General features: G+C 38.0%; 1 protein-coding gene across 7 annotated transcripts in view; it reads right to left on the reverse strand.

The window, feature by feature from the left end:
* SORBS2 (sorbin and SH3 domain containing 2) overlaps positions 1–26,371 on the reverse strand; it is a 155,509-nt gene extending 129,138 nt beyond the window's left edge. For 3 of the 7 annotated variants that reach the window (XM_084519147.1, XM_084519173.1, XM_084519148.1), the window contains exons 1-2: positions 25,761–26,370; positions 3,852–3,975 (exon numbers count right to left, since the gene is read on the reverse strand). The gene's annotated coding sequence lies outside the window, so the exon portion shown is untranslated. Of the gene's footprint in view, positions 1–3,851; positions 3,976–25,760 lie in introns of all 7 variants that reach the window. The other 4 variants (XM_084519171.1, XM_084519169.1, XM_084519153.1 and 1 more) reach the window with 3 other exon arrangements.
* Between the last annotated feature and the right edge of the window lie 920 nt (positions 26,372–27,291).

Consider the following 27,291-nt stretch of genomic DNA (forward strand, 5'->3'; position numbering starts at 1 on the left):
ACTAATTCTTAAGCCACTAATATACAGAGACAAATGCAGCCTTACACACAAACATAAGCAGGTAATGTCTTATGTGAGCCACTCTGAAAACAGATTAAAGCATACTTACTAGACGTATGGTTAAGTGCTTACTTAGGAACAGACAGTGTATAAGCATGGTTTTCTCTTTGTAGTACAAGTGCACAGGTGGCCAAACAGTGATATTCTCTCCTATGTACCATGCAACTCCACTATTACCAAATCAACTTTTCAAACTCAAACACAAATTAGTCAAATAAAACTGAACGCTTGAGGCAGAACTGAAAATTAACCTACTCCTGTGTGGTTTATATGCAAAAATATCTGTTTTTCACTGACAACTACTTTTCTTTTTAAGATGGAAAATGGATACTTGAGGTTGCAGAATCTAAAAAATGTTCATCTCAAAAGGCCATTTTTTAGAAAGGTTAAGCTTGTTAAAGTTAAAATTAGTAAAGTTAAAATTAGTAACCCTGATACAAGATGCTTATTGCTACATTTAATTAAGAAGTTGCTACATTTAAGAAGAGATTAATTTTACCATCTTCCCCAACCCACAGGTCAATAATGATAAGGCAAAGGCTATCACTACTGTGATAATCCAGAATCCTGCTGCTTCCTAGTTCACTTAGGTCTATAAAAAGGTCAGTGCACAGCCTAAGTAAACAAAGAGGAATGCCACATTATTATTAGTTCCCCCCTCAACTCCCCCCTCCCCCCCAGATAGGAAACAACCAATGTGCCAGGATGCCACCAAAATCACACCCTTTTATAACAATGAATTAGACACAGAATCACATCATGATGAACCTTTACGAGAGTTATATATTGCCATCTCAGAATAGTACAAGACTGCGTAAGCCCAGTGGAGAAACAACTCCTGGTTTTCACACCAGCATATGCATGCTCTCAAGTGCATCCATAGCAATGTATCTCCAATCAGAGACAACACAAGGATGAGGCATTTGCATGATGGCCCTTTCATTCAGATTGGTTTCCTCTATCATCAAATCTTGCTCTCCAATTTTCAAAGCACCTTCTTCTTCTCCAGCATATTAAATCCATGCAGTTTGAACATATATCACTTTGAAATTCTGCTCGTGGATCAGAATTTGTGCAAATCAGACACCCTAAAACCCTACCGTCATTAATAAATGAACTGAATGTAGACCACTCAGTGGAACTGACATTTACACATTATGAATGAACAGTATATTAATTTAAGATCTTTATCAACAAGACAGACAAGCTATCGAGATCTACTGTTTCTTAAAGTAACAGCTCAGTAAAATTGTGCATTGTTAGGAAAACTTCTATACTGGCAAGAAGGAAACATTTTCTGAGACATTCTTTGATCAAATAAGTACACCATAAAAAGCTTATATATACATTTACCTCCCATCCCTCTATTTAAGCTTACAAAAACAATAAGGAGAGAGCACATTTATTTATGTAACCTACATTGTTCCAAGCGAGCTTTTATTCTTCATACACAAAGAACTACAAATAACAGTGCTAGGCCATTACAGATTTAAAGGTTTCCTTGGGAACATATCATTAAATAAACTTTTGTATTTGCATTTTTTTTTTTTAAATGTATTTGACACCACCTTTGGAAAGTGAACAAAGACACACTGTCCAAAGCAGAAACTTGCACAAAATGTTACTGTTCGCTCCCCATGAATGCAGAGGTATACTTGCACAAAGAAAGAAATTCCACCACTCTCATGAGACTTCCTCTCTTTAGCTGGAATTTAGTGCCAAGTTCCTCAACTAAAGTTTGGGTTGTGTCAGCATGTCTGCTACAAGCTCTTGTAAGTCAATTTTGTTACTCAGTCAAAAATTAAATGCCAAACAAAAACGTGGTTTTATACAGTAACTTTAAAGTTACACGAATTTAAAAATTACCATTCATAGACAACCCTGGGCCCTTAATTAATATAATTTAAGCACTGTTTTTAATTGAAAATATTTCTTAAATATTTTGTCTATTACGCAGACTAATTTCTAGTAAGTTCTCCTCCAACTATGTCTTTTGGACTTGTTAAGGTATCTCAAATTTCTGCATTGCTCCCCAAAACAAATATGCACTTAGTTGGTAACTACAGCATGGCCTCTGAAGTGTTCTAAGTTCCTTTGGAAGATTCAGCTTATTCTTAAGAAGTCTCAGTTAATTAATTATTTTTATAGAAAAAACATCCATGTAAGACTAGTTCACTACAGTGTGGTGGAAAGAACTTAGGAAACACAAGGACAGGGTGACTGATCTGCAGGATCAGGAAGCAGCTTCATGTGTGAGAGCAAGACAGGACCAGAGAAGATCTTAGAACAGAAGAAATATAGGTTAATTAAATATGAGAGGGAAAAGGAGAGAAACTGTCTCATTTGAAGCAGAAGTGTGCTTGGTACCAAAAGCCCTATGGTTTCAGGTGAACACCTACATAACACTATCGATATCTGCTCTAAGGAACAGCAAGCAGACTTAGATCCCTGATTCTCATATCAGAATAAAACATTCCTGTAATGAACTAAACCAGACTTTAACAATTTTTCAGGAATAGTAAAAGCAAGTTCCTGATTTTTACACAAAATTCTATATTTTTAACAAAATTATATGCTACATGAAATGTGCATGTAGACTTCAGAGCTTCCTTTTTCGTCCAAAACTAAGCTGGAAAGTCCCCTACTAAATTGTAAATCAATTGGACAACGTTGCCTCCCAACAATTTTTATGTAAAAGCATTGACGCGTATATATCCCCCCCCCACACTCCTCATGTAAATATAATGCAGAACTACTGCTTGGCAATAAACGTAGAACTGCTTTTATATAAGACTTGGCTTTCAGTATGTTTTTGAAATGAACTAACTTTAGGGCTATAGCAAAGCCTGACCAATGAACTATGCAGAACTAGGACATGCAGTAAGTACACAATAATTGTGGTAAACCAAAGGGCTACTATGCACGATTAGATTGACTAGATATATACAGGCTGCCCTTTAATGCTAGCCAACTGCTTAAATCCACAGCACTGAGCAAAAATTTTTTGCTCTTCAAAGATTTTCTTCACTTGAATCACAGTAAAGAATAAAAATAGAAGGTAGACTACAAAACCAACATTCTTTTGTTTGGGTTGTACTCTGATAAAATTCTATAACCAAGGAAAAAAAAAAATATTTCAAGCAGTAGAGGCAAAAACTCAAGAAACTAAGCCTGCAATATCGTGAATTGAACTGTTACAGAATTATATTATAAAATGAATGACTGACAACCATGCTTACCATCCTACGACATAGGTGAATATTACCAAAAAAAAATGCTGTTGCAACAACAATGTAGCAATAACATGAAGCTATTATATCTACACAAGATGAAACCTGCAAGCTATAAGACATGAATGAATCACTGGCAACATTTATTTCTGAACTCTGGCTTGATGCTGAATGTACATTGTAATAAAGAGTATGAAGCTAATTCACAAAATACAGAACATCCCAGCAGGTAAGTAATTTCAAGAAAGAACAATTACCATTTTTGCTTTAAGACATTTAATGATTTCATTATAGTGAACTGAGAACAAACTACCAGCTAAAGAATTACAAATCCACTTAACCCAAAGCATTCTACAGAAACATAAGGTAGTGTTTTGAAGTTTGCAAAAGCAGCACAGTTTGTAGACTTCATCATAATTCTATACGTATATTCTACACATATAGTATGCAGCAGAACTACTAGCAAACAGAAGTTGTTTTCTCTGAACACTAATTAAAGCTCAAGAATGCAAGTCATAAGGGCAGGAAGAAAGACAAACCTTTAAGAAAAATATGACTTACCAGACAGACAAGTTTAGCTGTGTCTCTAGCGCAGAGGAAATAAGGACTTTCTGTATATGTAGATCTTGTTTATTTAGCCCTTTATGAAGATTTCTCTCAAGAAATTAAACTCACATGCAAGAGTCTGCAAAAGAAAGAGAAAGAAACCGAGCTGCTAGCAGATGTTTCTGTTCAAAGCACATTTGAGCTATTTTCAGCAGCAGTGGGCTTGCCTACAATCAGAATGAAAATGCAATACAGAAGAAATGAAGAACCAGTCTACCAACCCAAGCAAAATAAATAAATACATAAACAGAATCAGGAAATCCATAGGGAAAAAAACAAACAAAACAAACAAACAAAAAAACACATCACCAACCCTTTGTTCATTATCCAAGTTTTTATTTAAAGAAACAAAGAGTAGGGAACAAGTTTGTGGATGAAAAAGGAAAATTCTGTTAAAAGTAGAGATGAGGCCTTGAAGACTATTACCTGTAGCTCAGGAAATGAATGACCATACCTTTTTTTTTTTTTTTTTTTTTTTTTTTTTTTTAATGTGAAAAATACATCTTGAAATTAGTTGTCTCTAAAGATGCTTTGCCTTCTTTAATGAGAGGCTCATCCGAGATGGATGGACTTCTATTTGCATTTAAGTGCATCATATCTGGCTGCAGATGAATCAGTTGACTAAGCTTGAAGCCACTGGTTTGTTTCTAGTTTGTGTCCCAAGTTTCCAGTTTCAGCATCAGTGCTATTTTGGAAACTTAGTGACATGAAGCTGCTGGCACTCCATTTTTTTCCTACCATGGGCCATTCAGTGACATGTCAAAGAACTCCCCGTCCCCTTATGCTGCATTCCCAACAAACTAGCTTAACTTTTCATCACACAAAAATACCAGGAAAACAAAGCATCAAAACAAATTAATGAGGATGGGAAAAGACCGCAAAAGATCTTTTTAAAGCACTATCACCAAAAAAACTTAGTACTTTCATGCAAGGAAAACTTAGAAGATTTGAAGTTATTCTCTACTCAAAACCTAAAGCAAGCTGGTGTGGTAAAAATATTTTATATTTCAATATATATTGGATTTTCAGTCATGTTGTACTTAGCTAAATAGACTCATTTGAAAACGCTTTTGAAGTCATGGGTCACCTTAATGTCTAGTGTATTTCTAAGTAGTAACTGTTTGAAAGTTATACAGACACCTGAAACAGGATGCCAAACACAGGCTACTTAGTAAGCTATTCAAGTGGTAAAGCAACTCTCATTGCTAAAAATAAGCAAAACTAAGTATATTTGTACCTCAAGACTCATATAAAAAAAAAAAATCAGGAGCTATAATGCACTTTTAAGAACAATGAAAAAGCTACCAAGTTTGAAAATAAAGCATAAATTCTTTTTGGATTAGCACAAGAAAATCCCTTCCATTTGATCTCAACCGTTTTTAGTGTTGTTGTAGTTAAAGCAGCTACAATGAAAAAATACAACCCACAAATACTGAATACCAACCTGTCAAATTAATCATTGTTGCTTTTTTTTTTTTTTTTTTTTTGTTTGTTTGTTTTTTTGTTTTTTTTTTTTTTGTTTTTCTTCAAATGGCTAGTTTGGTGCTATTATTTTACCACAAAACTAATTCACAGAAGTTAAAAAGCTCAGTTTATATTTAACTTGAGCTCCATGAACAAAGAGATTTAAGGAATCCAACAGCTTCGATTTTAGACAACACGTGATGGTGTGAATTATAGCTGGCTAGAGAGCTGTAATGAACAGGTTGAACATGCAGTGCAGTTTAAATAAATAGAAGACCTGTACATACCAAAACACTAGTGTCAGATGCTACATAACCTTACTATTCATATTGCTTTTGTCTGATGGTTACAGGCCAAGCCACCAAACTTTTTAATGTTAAATGCTAATGCCATGCAAATATGAAAATAGAAGAATGTTAAAATCATTGTTACCAATACCAATTCAGTACCCACGTAATGCATGCAATACATGTCTTGGAGTGCAGTATTTCTTTTCTGAAGCATCTTCTCAGGAGGATGATTTACTATTAATATGTAACCCATTCTGGCACCTTGTTTTTTCACACACCCTCTGCAACTGGTTTTGTGTGAATGATTTACCTGTTAGCATTTATTTAACATGACAAAAAGACTGTTTCAGTATATACTGATATTTGCTTTAAATATGAGAATAATCTACGAGAAACACTAGATGCCAAAAAATACAATAAATATCATCTGGCTCTCAAAGAAATCTAATTATCTGTTCGTTATTAGTCAGGCTTGTCACTATTATCCAGATTATTACCTCATGCTTTTCAAAGGATGATAATAATCATATTTCCCATTTCATGGATATCAGCAACACTGATTTCAAGCACAACTTTTCTTTAGTGTCACCCTGTAGTACAATTTAATTGATGGTGAACAGTCAACCATAAGCAAGAAGTGTACAGCACACACTGCTGATGTAGGCATTTGGTTCAAGTCCCCACAGGCTCCATGTCCATGCACTACTGGTCAGAATTCTGACAAACCAGAAGAATCATGATAGATGAGAGAAGGAAAATTGTTCAACATGCTGATAGACAGAAAAGATGCCTAACTTCTCCACTGCAGAGAAATGCAGGAAATCTTGACTTTCACTGGGTTCCTAGATCTAACCTAAACACAACTGAGTCACTGAAACTTCACGTGCAATGGCTGAAGAATTCTTCTTCTGTGAGGTCAAATGGTGTACGTTCCAAACTATGCAGGTGAATTTATACACTGTACAACCAGGTGTAATTACCTTGTTATATTATTTTATACATGTCTTTATTACTTTATCATATTATTCTATATATGCTCTTAGTCAGATTTTGTAATAGTAGTGGAATACCTTCTAGTAACGTGATAATGTGCCTAAGTGAATTCCATGCTACCTGCCTCAAGAAGAAACACAAAGAGTATGGATATGTTCTCTACACATTGAAAAAGGCAGGACACCTATTGAAAAATAAACTGATGCAAGCTTTTGGGACATAGGATTCTGTATTTCAAGAAAGAATGTAGGCATCCAAGTTACTGTCATAGCTACACCTGGAACTTTTTCCTAACCACGAGGAAACTAAAAGTTGCCTCAATCAACTATCCAATATTAAAATACTACATTTTTTCCCAGCATGGCTACAAACAACAGAAACCAAGAAGAGATGCATGTCCCTTCCATAAACCATTTTGAGTCTGGTGATTAAGCAGCTGTCATATCACTATTTTTCCATGAAGAGACATTTTGTAAAGAATAGTAAGACTAATGTTTATTAAGAACTTGACAATTTGAGCAATGTGTATTTCAAAGAATTCAAGTTACTGGTTTACTGAAGCAGTCTAGCTCTTATCTACTTATCTGTGGCAGTGCACATGATAATAGTATCTTTATTCAAGACACTTAGAGAAGTGGGAAATTACCTACATCCCTCATGGAAGATGAATTGCAACCTACAGAAGTGACACAAACACCATGTATCAATACCTCACGGCTTCATAACTCCAGTAATAAAGATCTGGTTAGAGAAGTCTCATCTTTCACAAAACTTTAAGAACATTAAAGTTTGTTGAAGTCCAAGTTGTGTTTTTTTTTTTTTTTTTTTTTTTTTTTTGTTTTTTGTTTTTTGTTTTTTGTTTTTTGTTTTTCTATTACTTCATTAGCACATTAGTTTTCCTGTATACACATTTCTATTCTCCAGTGTCTCAGTGTATCCCAAACTAGCTCTCCACATTCAGAAAGAAGAACGGGGTTCCACCCCACCCAAAGTCTTTGCTATCAGTTCCTTCAAAAAATTAATAGTACATGGCCCACCTTGCTAGTATCATTAGGTAATAACAAAGTTACTACCACTTTATCTCCAGGTTTAGTATAGGAGTGTTTCATTCACATATAGCTTATTAGAAAAACTTTGAAATTGGGAAGGAAGAACAAAAAGAGAAAACTTGGCGTTTTATTTTTATTTTATATATATACACATATATATATATATATATATTTTTTGGCTCATGCTCCTTGGAAAGCACTCAGGACACTGTCAAGAGTTATCAGCCAATTTCTGAACCAGCAAAAGAAGAGAACTTCCAAATATATATATATTTTTATTTTATTTTTTTTTACAGAAGTGTTTAACTGATAACTCATACATTTGAGAGACATGGATCAAGAGATTAAGTATGAAGAATCATGCTCTCACTTAACTAATATCAACTGAAGTTCATGCAAAATGGCATTTTATGAAGAGCTGCCTCTGCTGTTTTCTCTAGAACAAAAGATCTGTGCTCTCTTTAAAAGGTGCCATCTCTTTTCAGCTATATTCTGTTCTCATTTTCATCTCTGGAATTTAAGTCTGTTGTCCTCCTTGCCCCCCATGATTACAACAAAAATATTGACTGATGATTGAAAAGATTATCTAAAAACAAAGCCCCTAGGCAGATTTTTTGTGAAAGTTCTCTTGTAAATAAGAAATTCTGTTATCACAGTAAGCTGAATTTGCTTTGCATCTTAAAATTTGCTTTTCAGGAATCTTGGTATTTCTGAGAAATTGCACAATGCTACCTACTATCTTCATGGTTAGATACTTCTGAAGATGCAAAAGGCTTTTACATAGAATCAGCAGCTATGGATTTGAAATTCTTCACAGTTCTTTGAGATCTAATATATTGATTTATTAAAATGAAAAGCACCCTCAGATACTTATTGAGACAATACATCTCTGGACAATTAACCTGTTCTCTGAACAGAAGCAGGAAAGAGGATTAGTACCAGATCTTCTGCCAGTTATCTTTGGCAAAACTTGACTAAATTTCACTGATGTCACAGATTTATTTTTTAATATCTAAGGACTCAACTTTGTTTATCACTGAAAAGGTTGCAATTTTTGATTAATATAGCACCATATAATATAGAATCCTTTAAGAATTAATGTGTCTTTAACTGCACACCAAATAAATACATTACAATATAATGAGAGACTTCAAGTGAAGTAAAATCTCAAGCGCATTTCAAAACAAAAACAAATCAAAAAAAACCCAAACTACTAAAACTATATTATCTAAAGATTTGGAGCCTCTTCTTGGTCACCTGTTGTAACCAATTTCAATACTTATGCCAGTTCCACATAACTTGCAGCAAACTATATTACTGTTCTCCTAATTAAGTGGAAAACACTCCAGTCACTGCAGCTATCACAAACTAGACCAGCAGAATGATATGCCTGCTAAGAGCATTATTTCACTAGCAAAACTAACTTCCTCTGTTCCAAGGGTAAACAGTCAAAAATGTATGGGGAAATAAAGACGAGAAGGCCTTTTTCAGGAAATAGAGAACAGAAGCCTATTGTTTATCTCACTATCAATATACACCACTAGTACATTGTTTCAAGAAATTCATACAAGGTCATTCGTCTTTCAGACTCATTTGCCTTTGGAATGAGTTCAGCTACTGTATGTTTGTGTTTGCTGAGGGGAAGGTAGCAGTTCAACTATAAAGCCCAAACCCCAGATGTATGAACAAGCAAGAACCTTAAACCTGAAAAACTCATTGTGACTTATAAACACAAATGACTGGGTTTATTGAACTTGGTACTCAGAAGGATTTTTGAGCCCAAATCCAGTGTTACAAACTTTAAAAACCTCATTTAGCTATACACAGTTGCCAAAGCATCAATATATCTTTTAACAGTAGAATTCCTATGCCCCTAAAGCTCTCCTGCTAGACCAACAAACCAGTATCTCACTTTGATGAAACCACAACTGTCATGTACAAACTTGGATTTTATCAACATTGCATCTGAAGGACAGACATCTGCAAAATGTTCAAGGTATTTTCTATTTTCATAAAAACAGTGGAAGACTGTTACCCCACCACTTCTTTCATTCCTTCAAAAAATTGTTGATGGTCATTAAAACATCCATCACAGATCCTGAAAATCTGCATAAAATTTCTAGGAGGATTTCAGTCACATCTCCCACTTTGCTTACACAGAATACTAAGCATCAAGCTACAGTCCAGTCTTTTGAGGACACTGGCCCATCACCAGGTTTCTCTTTTGTGGCTCTAAGGCACAGTTTCATTAAGGGATGTAGTCTATTGACTCCATAGGTCAGGTTGTGGTTGGACTTGATGAACTTGAAGGTCTTTTCCAACTTACATGATTCAGTGATTCTGTCTTTCATATAGCAATTAGAGACCTTGTGTGGCTCACATAACAAGATCCAGAGTCTCTTTAGCTTAAAGACAATTTATCTGGGAGAAAGGAAAGTTCAAATGCCAGCCTCTCCTCCAGTCATGCTGAAATATTAAAACCAGAACAATAAAAGCCTTAGTTGGCCGTGAACAACACAGCCCCTTCTCAATGGAGCATTGGTATCACTAGGCTATGAGGTGACACATGCTCCTGTGCATGGCTGCCCCTCACAGTCTCACGCCAGCTGGTCCACACAAAGCAAAAGAAATTCACAGAAGACACACAAGTCCCAGTTCCCCCCTTTTACTTCAAAGCGTTATGCCACAGAGCTCCACATGGCCCAATGTCATTCTGTTCTTTCTTAAACAGCCAGGTAATGGCCAGGCTGGCTTTACACCTCCACACTCTGTTCTGAGTTTCTGTTCCAATTACCATGACTAAATCCACCAAGGAATTAGGCTTCTCAATAATTACCACAATGGTGTTCAGATAATTTGCTAAGCTGCCAATTTTGTAAAGAAAAAAATAAGGGACCTACATTACAAATGGTCTTTAATTTTACCAATAAAGCAATTTTAACATTTTCTGCTATTCATAGCACAGAGCGCAGGCAAAAGCAGACCTACCACAACTGAACCTTTCAGGCTCTGAATCCCAGGGAGAAGGGAAAGATGTTTGTCAAATCAACACAGCACAAAATCTCTTATTAAAAGTCAATCAAACAACAGTGGTGGGAACCATCTTTCCATAAATGTCCCTTTAGTCAGCTTATCCACTGTGCTACTACAACCCACTGAAACGAAAACACACAGGCATGTGTGCAAAACATAAAGACATAAGCAACTGCGTAAAACTTTAAAGGCTTCCAGCTACGACTAGACTACACTTCGGTGTTTTAGAACACAAGTACTGGTAGAGTTTGATATCTTTCTGAATTGGTATTTTCCAGAAACACTGCTCAATGCAATATTTGATTTTCAGCAAGACCCAACATTTGTATTTGGGTTCCCTACTTCCAGTTGCAACACATTAACATAAAAAAGAAAAAAAAAAGGCTAAAGTCAGACAAAGTTCACTGACATACAATTGCTTCAGATTCAACTCTCAATCTGTTGCTCAGTTTTCGCACAATCGTGACAGTTATCCATTCCTAAGGCTGCAAAGCAAGTAGTTATTTAAAGAGCTCAGCCATCACTAGACTCATGCCATTTACAGCTACACTGCCTTCACTTTTGCTTCAGGTTGCTTACAGGTGAGAAAAGGTGCTGCTGAAACACCCGAGCCCACCGAGCCATCTCCTGCTCCTGAGTACAAGCAGTCCTCAGGAGCAGTAAGAATAGCAGAAGCAGAAGAGTGGTAGTACAAGCAGTACGAATAGTAGAAGAATTACTGCTTTCACCAGTACAAGGTGCTGAAACAAATCTATCCCAATATTGGTGTCTTTATCAAGGCCACAGACATCATGAACTCCTTTGGCAATGACATTACCGAACGGACTACTGGAAAAACAAGTCATCTGGTGCACTACAAGGAACATTTCCCCATCTTTTTTGGGGAGGAGAAGTCAACTGCACACGAGCAGCTGACCAGGGAGCTGGCTCAGCATACCATACCTCAGGGCACCAAGGCCGTCCGGCCAATGCAGCAGCTCCAAGAACTAACGTGGGTTTTTTGCTCAGTTTACATACCACTTTCTGGCAGAATTTGAAGTAAACTTGAACTCTCCTTATGATAATATGTTTTTGCCTCAGACTACACATTTGTATGTCTTTACTTGAGCTGCATCTGTAGATTGATTCTGAAATGATTTTCTGATGGAATTGCAGTGACAGACTGGTTGTTCCTGAAGGGTGTGAAAACAGATCTGGTTTACAATCTAAGCCATGTCGACTTGTGAGAAGTCATAAACCATTCTGACTTGGAGCTATAGCTGAAGCAACAGGCTGAATTTGAATCAATTCTCCAATTACCCCTCACGCCAAAGGCTTAAGAAAGGCTTTAGGTGATCTTGTTCATTTGCTTCATAATAGCAAATTAACAGGCGTATCATTCCTGACAGACATTTGATCAGCCTATTTCAGAAGGCAACCAGCAAGAAAGATATCCCAACTTCATAGACACTCCACTGCTTACTTTTTCCTAGCTCTAATTGAAGTGTCCTTTACTGTAATTTAACCCTGAAACGTTATTGTAATTTAAGCCCCCAATGACCTGCTGTTCAGGTGATGTACTTATACAGAACCAAGCTCAAATTCCAAACATGCACAAGAAGAAAAAGCAGGACCAGCACTACCCAGCTGCCAGCCCTCACGTAGGTGCCTGCACCTCCACGCTGCATAACACACAGACTGCATGACAAGTTTGAGGGCCTGACAGGTAGCCATACTTAGCACTGAGGCTTAACCAGCTGAAAACAATAAAGGACTTGAACAAACAATATAGGACTTGAAAATGCTGTTAGATGTGTCAGATTGTAAGAGATTTTGAGCAGAGTCCCGGAGTTAGGAATCTTAGTCAAGAGCAGAATCACTGCTCTCCTTAAAGGTGGCATGTACCCCTCCACCCCCCTTTATGGTCACAAAGTTGTTCCTGCAATCGCACTGAAGTGTTTACTTCCATTGCTCTCTGGTTACAATAAAGCTGCTTCTCTCCCTTCAACATCTAGAACTGGCCTGTCATGCTTACAGCTTCATGCTGTTGGTGAGCACACAATCTATGAAGTTGGGCCTACACAATAAAGACAATAAACAAATTATATACAGGAACACAAACTGCGATTCCTGCAGAGAAGTTCACAAGCTCTAGGACTGCAAGAACTTGAGTGCAAAACCAAGGGCACAAGTGTCATCTCTACCGATGTACACCTTAGCTAAAAATACCAGGCTTTCAAGGCCTTATGAGGTTAAGTGTGACCCCCAAAATAGGCTGTAGCATATAGCGAATTGTTGGTGCCAGAGAGATGCAGACAGTAGCTTCTCTGTGTTTTCTTTCCCACCCACACACCACTAGGTAATTGTAAGGACTCAAAATATAAGTTCAATTGCAGCTAGTCACACCAATGTCATCAGGGGGCATATACAGTTGGATGTTCCTACATAGCAGCATGCTCACACTGTCTTGGAAGACAAAAGCTACAGTAGCCTTTTTTTAATTAATTAATTGCATACCAATGTAGAATTATACAAGAAAAAAAAATCTCATGTCCTGGAGAACTTGCAACTGATTTTTTGATCAACAATCTTGACACTCTGTTTACATTATTCAAACTGATGCTTTCCAGACAGCCCAAATAAGTAGAGACAGTTGTAACTTTGTGAGAGAAGTTATTTAAGTATGATAGAGAATAGGAATGACAGAGCAGGTGGAAGCTTCTAAATGATGCTTTTTTATTTTTGGTGGTAAGTACCCTGGTTAATCTCTTCTGTAAGATATATCATGATTAACAGGAACTCCTACGCAGAAAAGTGCTCCATTCCTGTTCAAATCTCTATTTCTGAAGGTCATAATTTCCCCAGAGATGCAACAGTCTCCCATGCTAGTAGTTTGGATTGAAAGGAGGACTCGGCTTCCAATGCTTCCAAAGCTGAAGTTCTAGCAAAACGCCTACATCCACCAGTGGATATGGATACTCTATAACCAAATTGGCCCTAGCCCACTATGGGGATGACTTGAAATCAGTGCTGAGGTTTTGTTTGTTTTACCTTCTTGTTAACAGAAGCACGTTAAGTACATTGTCATTTATCATGCAATGCTTCAACTCTTGCTAAGTGAAAATGAGAGCTCTTTTAAGTTTTTTGTTTGCTATTTGGTTTCCCTATAGTACCATTAATTGTCAGACATACTATTCATTTGAAACATTTGTTTGAGCTGTATTTTATGCTTCTCCTAGCTGGGGAAAGAAAAGCTGATGTTTGCTGTGTATAAGGCGACACAGGATGTTACAGCTGCATTGCCAGCTGTTCCATGCTGGCTTCTTTGCAGGACATTACTAATTTTTCACTAACAGTGCTAGACTCTTTTTTTATGTGGCACCTACAGCAATGACAAGACAGAAGTCCTTGCGGGTGACATTTAAAGGGTTTTAAAAGCAATTTCATAATTTTTCTCCCTCAGTACACTTTCACTGCTGATTAGTAATAAACATCAGTAATTAATATAAAAATCCAGAACTGCAACCATGTTTTTCACCATAGGCTTCCTTGCTGCATAGAAAAATTCTTCAAGATCGTCTATAGAAACAAATTTAAGGCAACACTTTCTTGCTATCTCGGATTTTGGTAGCCAGTATTCATACACATTGATGGGCTACATGCACTTTTCAAGAGCTGCTGTGCACACACCTTACAGCCTTAAAAGATCCCAAGTGACAGAACAAAGGCCAGCAGCAATGAGGAAGGCAGAGAGAAATGCTCTTGAGAACATTTTCAAGCAGCAAGAAACTCACATGATATGACTACATGTATTTTGCACGTTGTGTCAAGGAAGCAGCACCTCTGCGCATATCATAAACCTAAATCCCCAGCAGCTGAAGTTATAAGGAAGAAGGCTTGAAGAACAGAAATGAAAACATCACATTCGGGCAGATCCTAAGGCATGTGAGAACCGGAAAACAAAGCTAGTATAATTTAAAGTAGTTATTCCATTTTGTATCCCTAAAGTTGTACATTTATTAGGTAATTTCCTCTTTGAACAGCAAACATATGGAAATGCGGATTTCCCTTCCTAGAAATTGTTTACTTCCTGAGAACTTCAACATCCTCTGCTTTTCAAAGTCACCCACCTATTATTTATAAAAACTGAAAGACCTGTTTTTGCCTCAAGGTTTTTTAATTTTCAGTTAGTTTGGTCCTGATCAAAACAAACTCTCAATTCTAATCCTTAGACAAAGATCAGTAAAAAGTAAAAATAGACTAGCAAAAATATGTACTTGAAGGATGAAGACAGTGACTTTTGCTATCCTCTGCTTCTAGAATGGCTTGAAAAAATAACATATATGGAAGAAGAAATTTGAGAGGTTTAAAAGTAATTTTTTTCTATTAAATTTACAAAAGATAGTTAATTTTTCCAGATTTCTATATTACCTCTTGAAAGAGAATGTAGAGATAAGGACATTGTTAAATTAGCATTGTATATACAAACATCAAAAGCAGGCATTTTTTAACATCTCAGCAGAAGTATGGTTATAACAAATTTAGTGTTCAAAACATGTTATGCTCCATGCATTGCTTTGCTTTCTGCTATGGACCACTGGACATGCAATTTAAACTCATGCACATTTGATTTCTATAGCAATTAAACAAATTGCTCATAAGGAAAATATTAGAAACACATTTTATTTATTTATTAGCCTTTGCATCCGGATCAGCAGGGTGAAAAGAGATGATACAGGACTGACGGTTACCTAAAGACTATATTTTGAAACCAGCATACAATGGGTGTAGGAAATCACTAATAGTAGTTTTACATAGTACCTGTAACAGCTTTGGGTTATTTATAACAAAATCAGCTAATGATAGACTGGTGGGATGAACTAGAAAGATGGGAATCTTGATCAAAATCTGAACTGTCCCACAGTCAAGTGCTTCAAACCATTTTTGTAGTACTTTTAAAAACAGAAACAGCACTGAAGTAAAAAAAAACCCTCTATGCTATAAACTTACATGATTGATACTTAAAAAAGTCAGCATACAAAATCTTATGATAACATATCAAAACATTACAGCCTTGATAATGGTAACTTGATAGCTCAATTTCCTGATCCAGCCTCTACATAAAAATAAGGTGACCCCTTAGCTTCATTTAGATGGTGACATTTTGAACTTTCACATATTTCCAATACAGACAGCACAAAGTAAAGCATGATAAAACACCAAAACCACGCAGACTTCAATTTTCAAGTCTGATTGGCATTTGTGGGCTCCAAAGAGCACAGCATAATTTCAGAGTAGCTTCTGATGTTTATTAAGTTTTAGAATGCAGAATTATGCATCTACCATGAAAGCAAAAAATGATTTTAAAAAAGTGTGCATATAAATGTAAAACCATTTCCAGTAATAAATACTGTAAACGAGGTGGACAGATTCATTCAGATGGTGCTGATCTTTTCAGCATGGATTTAACTAATGAGAAGACTTAAATGCCTACCTGCATTTAGAAAAAAAAAATCATTGTTTCAAGTGATGGAAATAGACGTAAGTACTACATTTTTGTTCAGCTTATTTGAATCTTTCCAGTATTTTACTAGGAATTTTAGGCTAGGGGGTTAAAAAAGGTTAGATGCTAAGGCCTTTTCAGTGGGGAAATTTCAGCAATTACAGCAGGAGATACTCATTTAGGGGTAATAAATTAGATTGCAATGTTTTGAAAAAAAAAAAAAAAAAAGCCCAAGTGTACAGATTTTACACTCATACTGTATCATTAGATTTTACATATGAAAGATGCAACTTTGTCACGGCATTATCAACTACTAGTTCTGAAAAATGCTTGTAACGAACATAAAGAGAAGCTGTTCCTAAACCTAGCGGAAAATAAAGCCTATAGAAGTCTGATTAAGATTTAGACAACACTGAAGGTGAGAGTAGAGTTATATAGATTTTTGAGAAGGCTACACATAAAAGAAAATTACACTGCAAACTTTCTTAAATCATGTATGAACTCAGGCCATCTTCAAGCTTCTGGTCAGCTGATAATTTAAAAAATCAAGCATGTGTACTGAAACAAACAACTCACATTTTGCATGCTCGATACACGGGAATATAAAGCAAAACACACAGAAGACATCCCACTAACACTCTAAAACATTTTGCCCCAACTAAAACAATTCCCATAAGAAAACACTTAAACTACTAGCAGGTATTGGAAAGATTTTTTGTAGTAAGAAAACAGACACATATACAGAAAGTATAAAAATAATGAACAGGAATCAGAAAATAGAATTGTAAGCAAAAATACAGATAAAGCAGAAGGATTGGGTAGCTCAAAACGTAAATAACTTTTTCATATATGTTTTGGGAAACCAACTTCAGAATTAGAGAATCAAGTATTATTGTTTTATAGTGGCCAGATGGACAGAGCACTGCAGCAACTTCTCTCATGAAGTAGTACTCGTGCATCTTACCTGCTGCCTGACCCCTATCCACAGAATCACATTATTCCATTGCTGGTGGAAGACAGCTAACGACAGTCTCGTTGTGATAGGGAGGTTCAAGTAAGTATCTATTTGAAGCTTCTAATGCTTCATTCTAAAGTGTTTGTGAGCAGCCAAAGCTTAGTCATTTGGGTATAAAACTGAATTGCACATAAAGGACTCAACTGCAGAAGGGGATCACAACTTGCTTTCAAACCTGCAAAAGAATTAAAATTCGAAGAAAGTGTACATATAGACACTAAGTACATGAACATCTGTGGTATGTGCTGGCATGCTGTGCATAAGTCAGAAATTTGACTAGAATGCAAATAATGACTTTTTTTAAACACACAAATAACTCAAGTATATGAATTTCTCAAGGAGCTAGCTCATTTTTCCTCACACCTGCTTCCCTTCAGTCTCTGGAGCAGTATGGTATAGTTTATCCTGACGGTACTGACTTTTCTTTTTAAATTTAATTGTATTTATTTATTTTTGCCCTCTATCAGGAATGCTGTTGTTTAGGCCTCTGTCATCACACAATCTGACTACAGTATCTGGAACCCTGCTTTTCAGTAATGTTGTCTGATCACCATAAAATGTGCTTCATAAGCCCACTCTAGCTTTTTGCTTTGAGGCCACTGCACTTATTTGCCCTGGAATAGTGGGCACACATTGTCCACTAGTGGGCATACAACTGCCTCCTCCTCCCACCACTGCAATTGTATCTCCCCTCTCTTCCCTTTCTAGAGCTGTCATAGTTCTCTCTGCTTCTCTACTCTTGCAACTCCCAAGGCTCTCATCACAGCTTTGTACAACTTCTGCTTGGATTCTCCCACATACGCTTCCATTCATTTGTAACAGACAGTATCCTTCTAGCATAAGAACACTTCCCAAGTTTATCTACCAAGATACTGTTTGCTTGTTCCTCAAATCCCTTCTAAATTTCAATTTCTGCTAGGCTGCCTACAGGAAAAGAGGAAAGTACTGGTATTATGGTTGAGTGGTCAGAGACATTTGTGAATAAATCTGTTTTGCTGTTTACCTTTGGAATCGCATGTGATCCCTCTCGTTTGCCTAACACCTAGTGCAAAGAGAACTCAACTCCAGTCCCGTCTTTGCCTGGTGATGTTCTAATATTGACAGAAACAATTACTTAAATGTAGTTTTCTTTCAGACAGCAGCTGAGATGACAGTCTTTTTATCCGTTCATTAGGAAATAATTTGTCTGCCCTTTCTCTTCTGACAGCTAATGATACCGAGAGAGCATGCCTGAACTGGAAATAGAACACGTCTACATAGAAACAGAACACTTGCTGTTGTACAGTTCATAGTTACTTAGTCATACTATTTATCTTCACTCGTGGTTTTATCTAAACACTAACTGATCTATCTACACTTTAAAGAACTGTATTTAAGATAATTACACCACTAAATATTATGGGAAGTAAACAAATTCACACCTGAATTAATTTAACACAACATCTCCACAATTATTTTTGTTTTGCTTTTAAGAAAACTATTGCCTTAAACTTGAAGGCATCCTCCTAATGCTTCACTATAGTATGTATTAACTAGAACAGGTGCAGATTTCCAAGCTATTTTCTAGGGTTTGCAGTTCTGATAATAAAATGTGTCCTGAATCTGGCCTTTGCCCAAGAGCATAAATCTGTGAATAAAATATCACTGTCAAAAGCACAGGAAAGTGTAAATCTACAGCTATGCGAGTAATGAACTAAAAACCTCCCCTATATTTGTTTAAAAGTAGAATGATAATCTACCAGGCTCAGATTACATGATCTATATCTGCAGACTGACCCTTAAAGAGGTTTGTTAGAGAACTGAATTTGCCTCAATATCTGTTTTGCATGTATGTCAAAACAGAGCCTTTGGTTTGGTCTTTATTCTACTGTCAGACCTGTCAACACCTCGCTTAGCTCTCACACAGTAGCACTTCATTTGATTAGCCTCTTTTATATTTTGTTTATTCAAAGCAAAGCATTTGATTGCATTGCTCACACTGAAATTATTTTCTTGAGATTCCTAAGAAGTACAGATTTGTCCAGAAGAAAAACACTGCAATTAACATGAATCTGATTATCTGGTAGAATGTCACTGCTCAGAGATCCCTGTTAATTAGAAATTCACTAGAAATAAAATTAAATAAAAATAGTGTTGGCAATTTCTGGCTTCTGTCTTAAGTTGCTCATTAAAACGTGTAAAATGCATAACTGGCTAGAAGGAACAGTGTGATATACACAATCAATATGACTTAAGTGATGCATACCGAATATTTTCTATTGCCATCATCCCTTTGTGATGCTACTGCTTGCTCATCTCCAAAATCCTTATTGTATGTTAAATAGAAAAGAAAATAGAGGGTTGATATGTGAAACAGACAATAGCTGCTTAACACCTGAAAAAAAAAATTAAAGCACAAAATGCATAGAAGTCAGTAGTGTGAGCTCCATGTTAAAAGGGAAGCATTCATTAGATACTTTACCTACGCCAGTCACTACAGTTGAGGATTGCCTCAAAAGCTACAGTCTTTTTGAAATTCAAAACCTTCGCAGAAGTCTCATGGTATTTAAAAGCAGTATATCAAGCCTAAACTGGGGACATTTAATCCATTAGCCCACCTGCTTCACTGCAGAGAGCAAAACATTCTGTGCTAGAGATTTACTGAATGGCCTTCCTAAAACACCATTTCTTTGTAGTTCTCACCAATCACCTCATACCAACAATTCCATCTTTATTTGCCACAGCCAAACTACAAAAGTTCTCATTATCTGCATAACAGAGTAGAGAAATTAAGGTTCTCAAATGAACATGAGATTAAGGGAGAAACAGGCATTTAGTACCTTACAAATCTCATTTTGCACCTGCTTGTATATTTGGTGCCAACATCTTGGATTTCAGATTACGTTTATGCTTACAAAAAGGAAATAGTTCTGTTTTTATACTTATTGTGTATCATTTTTTAATATTAAGATAGAATAAACAAAGACAACATTTAAACATCCAATCTAATTATGTCTACCCTACACTTAGCTCACTTAGTTCTGTGGCTGTGCATTGCTAAATTTCCCCTGTGGACACTTGTAATAGTGAAAATACTGTTTATACTTATCAACAGACCTCTGTAGTAATGTGTGCAATTCCCAGTTCATGCATTTTTCACACATCAGACATGATCCAGACACCTGCATCATGGACAGCCTCCCCCTTCTTATTTCCTAAAATGAAATTTGGCAAAACAATGGCCTTTCAGAAGTCAGCCCTACAGTGTATCCTTGCTGTAGTCAAGTTCAAAGCAGTCTGTGAGAGTAGCTGCCAACAGCGATTAAGTGTTTTATTTATATTTAATTTTATTTTATTCTGATCAGTAGGCCAGAAGTAGTCTTAATACTAACTGCTTTAAATTTGTACTCTTACAGGTTGTGTGGTAGTCTACCATACTTCTACACTTCATGTCATTAATTAAAGTAAAAATATAAGTCTGACCACCCTGTTTCCATAACTCCACCTTTTCTGTACGTGATAAACTGAAGTACTAATCTCTCTTCCACAAATTACATTCCAGAAATCCCTATTTCTATTCTTTTACTGGTGTTACTTACAGATATATCTAGAGACAGGTCGCTGTATTTCATGACAAACACTGACCAGATCTCTGTCAATAGGAGCCTATTCACCTTTTAAATTCATACATCAGGTACAAATATTTATACTATGTTGACAAAGGAAAATCTGCTGTGTCTTCTGCACCTTCATCACTTACCATGGACACAATGTTTAAGTAGTTATCTGCACCTCTTTGCAAAGTGGCACGGTTTGCAAACTTGTACCTATTCATGCTTTTCCCACAGAAAAGTATATGGCTTTATTAAACATAACACTCGAGGTTCTCTGTGGTGACAACGCTTTACGTTCAGGCTAGAGTGCAAGTCTGTGGATTGCAAAAGAAGACATTTGCTACATCCTGCTCTTGATGCAGTTGCTGCACCTTCTCATCATGGGGTACGCCATGCAACCCTAAGCCTCTTAAAGAGCATTACAGCTACTGTTCAGTATTACTGTGGCTGAACTAGGAACTCACCTCTTGTCACTCCTAAAAGAAAAATGTCAGTAAGGAACTTGACCCATTGTTTTTAAGTTGTTTGAAAAAAACAAAACAAAACAAAACACAAGGACCTTTCCAGCTAATTTGACCTTCAGTCATAACTACTGATTTCCTATTAGTAGAACTGTTGATCCTAAAAACAAACACAGCCTTAGACAACAATGCATTTAACCACTTTTATAATCCTGTAAAAGGTTGATTTCTCAGCTATGAAAATTGCAGTTATTGATTCCCTTGGGCTTCCTACATGCATCTTTGCCCATCTTTTTGGGTCCTGAAGGAGCAAAAGAGAAAAAACTGCTATGCTTGTGGACAAACCTAGCTAGTCAGCAACCATTGCTGAACTAGGGATAACTTAACTTACCCATCAGACAATTCAGCTGTACACTGCTTTAATACTTCTACATAAAATGCAAGACAAATGCCCTACAAAAAGTAAAACTTTCAACACTATGTATCTGCTGAAAAGGCTCATGAAAAAGTTTATTGTGTAATTTAATCACAGTAAAGACTGGGAGGAATAAGGATTGCTTTTCCTGCTTTCTTATTTCCCCCACCAATCCTTTGAGGCTTGGGATTCTCAGCATCAGCTGTTTATATATATATATATATATATATATATATATATATATATATATATATATATATATAAATACACATATTAATACATATATATTATGTTACTTAAGTTATTTAAGAACACAGAACTACATCTGTCCTATTCAACCCCTTGATGGTGGCTGGTGATGTTTTTAAGGGTGGATGGATCAGAACACCATCCTTATTCAGTACAGAAAGATTAAAATTAAGTCTGTTTAGGAAAGAGGCTAGCAATAATAGGAGAAAAGGCTCAGCCTTTGGAATTTCCTGCTTTACAACAGCATTAGCTATGCTGTATCACTGTTATGGAACAATAGGTTTGAACAGAAAAATACAGTTAATGCTTCAAAAAAACTGAAAGCAAGAGTAAATCTAGAACATTGTCATTCGGCATGCTTTTACTCAAAAATACATGGTGCCCTTTAAGTATTTACTTCTGTCCAGTATCCCACCATAATCCCTCCCATACATGAGGTTTTCCACAGAATCGGTGCCTTTGAAAGTTTTTTTTTTTTAATCTTTTTAGACTGGGCTCAAGACCATTAAGAAACTTCATAATTACAGAAGTGTCGGCATCTCCTCGAGACTTTTTTTTTATTATTATTATTATTGTTCCAGTAGAATACTTGTGTTAAAATGCTTGCATGAAAAGAATCCACGCTATGGACTGAATGTTATGGTAGTCATCTCTAATAGGAAGCTATGCACTACATCCAACAGAATATGAAGAAAATGCAAACTGTCAATGAGTAACTCACTTTAATGCCATACTGAAGTAATGACAACAAAAAGATCAGTGTAGTAGAACGCTATCAAGCCACACATTTATAAAATTCAAGATTACAAACAATCCAGAATTGTCAACTTGTATGTCTATGTTACGCAGACAGTCTAGCTGGAGCCGAAGTACTGTTTCAGGGTAACATCTGATGCAATTTACCAGCTTCAGAAGCACCCTCTTCATTGGTGTACTATACTCAGTACCTGATCCTTCCAACACAGAGATGGCATTTGGCCACTCCACAGCATTAATGTTATACAGTGTACCTTAATCTGGTATGCTAGCATGTTTTCTGGGCACATGCTATCTGTATTTTTACGCACAGGTTGATCTTATATGTAGGCATACTGCATTTTGGAGACTAGTCCATAGGCTGGGGGTAGGTAACGTTCCCACACCAGCTCTGTCACAGGGTTACTGTGCTCCACAGACCACATGGTTGGTTGATGCTTATCACTGTTTGCTCAAAGCTAGTGATTTTAAACAAACATACCAAACAACAGTTACAGCACTTGATTAAACCTTCTTTAGTCATCCTGTTTGTTCTTGCTATTTGCACCTGCTACTATGATACCACATTTTAAGATTGATCTGCCTGCTTTTGCTTTGTTGGTAACCAGTTTATGATCACAATACATGGTTCCAGGGTCACCTTCTAAAGTCATCTCTCTCAAAAAGTGACTAATGTTAAACCACGACAGCTGGTGATACGTACATCATTGCAGACCAAGAGTCTGACTTTGCATAACATACAGACTTTCAAAACATGTATAATCATTTCTTGGATTGAAATCATCATGGCTCTAGTGAATCCTGAAAAACTTCTACACTTCAGCCAGAACTTGATCATATCCTTTCCATTTCTGAATAGTCCATTTTTTCTTCTGTCATATTATTCTCAAGGACTTCTTAGTAACCTTCTGCTTATTAACACTTTTCAGCTGATTATGAGCTGAAATCACCCACCTTCTATGCCCGTTTGCTTTTGACACCAGTGACAGGATTCTACCCCTCCATGCCTTACATCATGTACAATTAGCCCATAGTGGACACACTCTTTACTTAGCTGCTGTTTCTTACCTCCATCTCATTAAAATTCTTCCTCCAAACTATATTCTATTGCAGCACCTCCATGGCCATTACTGAGAGTCACCAATTTGATTTACAAATAGCTCAGAGGGATCAGATGTTGCCAAAGAGACCGTAAGGGAACAGGGAAGCTGGGAATTGATATGAGAAAAAAGACAAAGGGAGAACAGCAGAATGGAAAGAATGCATAACGCTTTTCTCAACAATAATAGAGACTAATAAGATGCATCTATCAGCACCTAACTGGGTGTACACTGTTTACTGATTTGTCTGAGTAAATCCTGCCTCACATGCTTTCTAACACCATAAATTCTTCACAGCGAGATATGTCCACCTCGAACTGTAAAATCCTCGACATTCTGCTTACTGCTGTATCTGTAGCTCTCACTGTTATAACAAAAGCTCTCTTTGTTAGAGGGTTATAAACACCTTAAAGGAAATGCTAGCTTGGCTTGTTTATCATTTTCATCATAATTACAGACTCAATCATGAATATTCATGTAGTACCACACTGTAAATACGCATTCGACTTTATAGAATGCAGATGAAAGCAGCTCTCTCAACAACTTACTGTGTGACCCCTACACATGGGTATAAGAAAGGACTTGGGGTGTGCATTCACCCATTAACAAAATCCTGCAATGATTCAAGGAAGATGGAGCTTTTCTAATGGAGAAAATGCATGGTAGCAATCCATTTATAAACTGCTATTTCCAAATGCGCGTCTCATTTGGGGGGTGGTTGCTGACCATGCTTGTCCAAATACCTTTGCAGGACATATACACAGAAATAACACAGTGGAATTTGGCTCCTAATTACAGAACACTGGTTACTAATTTAACTATAAAGATACCAGACCTCAAATTCCTCACCCCATGTCTTCTCAACTGTCCAAACAAATGGCTCATCTCAGTATAACTAAAATCCACATAATTATTAAGATTTAAACCAATTATCATTTCATTTTCTGAAGCCGCAAAGTGAATCGGTGTGTTTGGTTCAGTTGTCAGAATATTTTAATGTATTTCAGTATCAGGTAATTCAGAATACATTTAGAAGTTCACAAAATGCTACATTTAATATAAAAATTTGTATTGAGGGATTGTAGTTTTATCGACCTGCTTCTAACTATAGCTTTCATCACTAAAACAGATGTGTTGCAATTAATACCTATTCAAAGCAATTCATTCTGCATTGAAAACCTACAGCATTAGCCTACAGTCCTCATCAGACGGCTTATCCTGTTTCCATCACTGCCTTGCATTCATCTTGATGTTTTTATTTGTTGCAGCTTTTGGTAGAAAGCCTGCTGCCGAGGTCGCCCAATAAAAGTTTAAGCGCCTTGTGCTATTAACGTGCTCGTGCTCCATGTGGAGTGCTGGTTTCCTTCCTTTTATTGAACGCCAAACGGAGGGACACAATGGGCGTGTTGTGCTCCGTGCAGCACGGTATGCATGATATCTTCGGAAGGGAGGTGTGAGCTGGCTGCGATACCGCTGCTCTTAGCAGCACAAGTACCACCAACTAATCAACCACAGCGCTGGGGCACGCAGCCCACTGAAGGCTGGTGAAGAAAAAGCTGCTTTTTATTATGACCTACATACCGCACGGCAGCAGCCGGACAATTTGAGGCTAGTTACGCTGAGGCTGAGCACAATGCACGAATTCTAGTAATGAAGAACTCATTCAGTTCGGGCTTTACGAATACGTTCGCGAGTTTGACAATGCATTTGAGGCAGGATGCAGAAACAGCATCCTGACAGCACAAAGCACGGTGGGAAACAAACAAGAAAAAACAACCCACGTTTTAATAGAAAACGCGAGCATATGGCTTTATCCCCTATCGGAGGCATCCTTTTGCATCGCCAACCGCACGGCGCATCGCGCTGACACCGACCACCGCGGATAAAGCGATCGCACCGACTCCCCCATGGCCCCACAACCCCCCCCGGGTCCGAAGCCGCCCTTTAGGGGCCGCGATAGATACCTGCAGCAGCCGGGTCCCCGCGGGAAGCCTGGCTCGGAGGGCGGCTGCACAGAGCGGGGAGGCTCCTCGCCGGCACCACGCACCTGCCGGCTGTGCGGCGGGGAAAGGCGCCCGCTGCTTCTTCCCCCGGAGCTCCGGCTTCTCCCCCGGGAGCGCCTAGCGAGCGGCTGCGGGAGCGCTGCGGGGCAGCCGTGCCTCTACGGGGCGGAGCGCGGCTGGGCAGCCTGACAGCAGGTCCGCAGCGGTGCCGCGCCGCATCCCGCCTCCTCCGAGCGGCCGGCGGCACTCCCCGGCTTGTCAAAATGGCAGCCGCGACGCCCCTTCCTCCCCTCCTCTCCTCTCCTCCTCCTCCCTCGATGAGGTCGGCGCTAATTGCGCGGCGCCCCGCTCCCCGCACGCAAAATGGCTGGGCCCTGCGGCGAGGCGGCACGCAGCCCGCTGCGCGGCCCTGGCTTTACACTGCCATGGCAACGGCCCCGGCACGCCCCCGCCGCCCTGAGGGACCCCAGCGGGGCGAGGGGACAAGGTCTGAGCCGTGGAGAGCTGCTGGTGGGCATCGGCTGCCCTCGCCTCCCGTCTCGAGCGCCGGAGGAGGCAGCAGGCACGCAGCGCGCTTCCACCTGAAGTTTTGAGAAATAATGGGGAGCAGTGTGCAAGCGTGTTGTACCCCACACGCAAAAAACGAGTGTTAAATGGAGGAAGATTGCTTTCAGCCCCTACCTAATCGCTGGCAGGGCTGGGCTTTCTTTGCACGATAAACCACAGCCTTCCTTGCGAGGTGTGGTACTTACAGGTTATATATATAGGTTATAGGGCCACATGAGGTTTACCAGCCCTGCTGCTCCACCCCTCCACATCAAAGCTCTGCCACCAGGGCCCAAGACACCCACTGGTGTCCCAGTGCAGTCCCGAGCTGAGAACTGAGGGCTGCTGTGGCAGGTTTACACACTTCTGTCCCCAGCATCTTTACACTGGTTTCTCTGAAAGTATTACAAGAGGAGAATGGGGACTGCAGGGGACTACCATTTGTTTCACCGGGGAAAAAGGAGGTAAATTATTCAGATTTCTGACAAGACAGGGCTGAAACATTCCAACACATTCAAAATTGGTGCTTCAATATTAATTTATTCTTATTTCTTTCTCTTAGCCTTCTTAAAAATAAAATAAAGTTAGCCGTGTCTCAAACTGCAGTTGGTGCTAAGAACCCTGTGCTGGCGTGAGACAAAAGGACCTTCAGCTGCCATGACTCAAGCACATACTTTCTGTGCCATGATTACTGTCCAGCAGTACTTTCTGATCAGAAAAGGAAGTCTGCTGGTTTGGCAGCCCGATTCTGAAGCTTTTGGCTAGAAAACATTAAACTACTGAAGTAATTATTTACACACAAAGTAAGTATTAAAACAGAACCAATCTGCATTACAAAAATACCATTTCAACATGATTAGCTCACTTTTTTTTTTTGTTAATAAACAACATGAAACAGACCACATACCCAGTCCCTTTCTTCTTAATGCACTGATACAGTCACTGA

This window comes from Aythya ferina (assembly GCF_964211825.1).
Source record: "Aythya ferina genome assembly, chromosome: 4".
NCBI lineage: Eukaryota > Metazoa > Chordata > Aves > Anseriformes > Anatidae > Aythya > Aythya ferina.